General features: G+C 26.8%; 1 protein-coding gene across 2 annotated transcripts in view; it reads left to right on the top strand.

Annotated features, from left to right (window-relative positions):
* LOC106464310 (neuroligin-4, X-linked-like) overlaps positions 1–1,544 on the top strand; it is a 145,527-nt gene that overhangs the window by 74,843 nt on the left and 69,140 nt on the right. The window lies entirely within an intron of this gene.

Raw genomic sequence — 1,544 nt, 5'->3', positions numbered from 1 at the left:
GTGTACCATAATTACATGTTTAGACTACTTTATATCGTGTTCCATAATTACATGTTTAGATTACTTTATATCGTGTTCCTTAATTACATGTTTAGATTAGTTTATATTGTGTACCATAATTACATGTTTAGATTACTTTTTATCGTGTTCCGTAATTACATGTTTAGATTATTTATGTCGTGTTCCATAATTACATGTTTAGATTACTTTATATCGTGTTCCTTAATTACATGTTTAGATTACTTTATATTGTGTACCATAATTACATGTTTAGATTACTTTATATCGTGTTCCTTAATTACATGTTTAGATTACTTTATATTGTGTACCATAATTACATGTTTAGATTACTTTATATCGTGTTCCATAATTACATGTTTAGACTACTTTATATCGTGTTCCATAATTACATGTTTAGATTACTTTATATTGTGTTCCTTAATTACATGTTTAGATTACTTTATATTGTGTACCATAATTACATATTTAGATTACTTTATATCGTGTTCCATAATTACATGTTTAGATTACTTTATATCGTGTTCCTTAATTACATGTTTAGATTACTTTATATTGTGTATCATAATTACATGTTTAGATTACTTTACATCGTGTTCCATAATTACATGTTTAGATTACTTTACATTGTGTACCATAATTACATGTTTAGATTACTTTATATTGTGTTTCATAATTAACTGTTTAGACTACTTTATGTCGTGTACGTAACTGCAGGCTTAGGTTACTTTATATTGTGTTTCATAATTAACTGTTTAGACTACTTTATATCGTGTATCATAATTACATGTTTAGACTACTTTATATCGTGTACCATAATTACATGTTTAGACTACTTTATATCGTGTTCCATAATTACATGTTTAGATTACTTTATATTGTGTTTCATAATTAACTGTTTAGACTACTTTATGTCGTGTTACGTAACAGCAGGCTTAGGTTACTTTAGATATTATATCATAATTACATGTTTAAACTACTTTATATCGTATTCCATAATTGCATGTTTGGATTACTTTATATTGTGTACCATAATTACATGTTTAGACTACTTTATGTCGTGTTACGTAACTGCAGGCTTAGGTTACTTTATATATTATATCATAATTACATGTTTAAACTACTTTATATCGCATCCGAAACACTTTCCTATGTGAATAACTATTTAAGGCTTTCCCATTCATATAAGTAACATATGTGACGGATTTCTTATAATATATTTATTTTAATATCAATGTTTGTTTAGATTAAGTTTATATTTAGAAATGTGCATAGCTTATAGTGTTAAATATGTATTGCGAAACTCCCACCTATTCTCTAAAGTTGTAGAAGATTCTCGAGTGTAAGAATCAACAATATATGTATGTATCTAAATGCTTAATGTAGCTTTGTATTGTAATCTGAATTTTCTAGAAACTTTCCACACGCCTATAAATATAACCAACGCAACGCGCCGAAAAAAAAGGGTCTATTATTAGTTTGCTATAATCAGTGCGCTATAAACTTCGGAAGCTATAACTGTGATT

Source organism: Limulus polyphemus, unplaced genomic scaffold (assembly GCF_000517525.1).
Source record: "Limulus polyphemus unplaced genomic scaffold, Limulus_polyphemus-2.1.2 Scaffold59, whole genome shotgun sequence".
Lineage (NCBI taxonomy): Eukaryota > Metazoa > Arthropoda > Merostomata > Xiphosura > Limulidae > Limulus > Limulus polyphemus.
The sequence above is the reverse complement of the archived record's forward strand: the minus strand, read 5'-3'. Positions and strand labels throughout refer to the sequence as shown.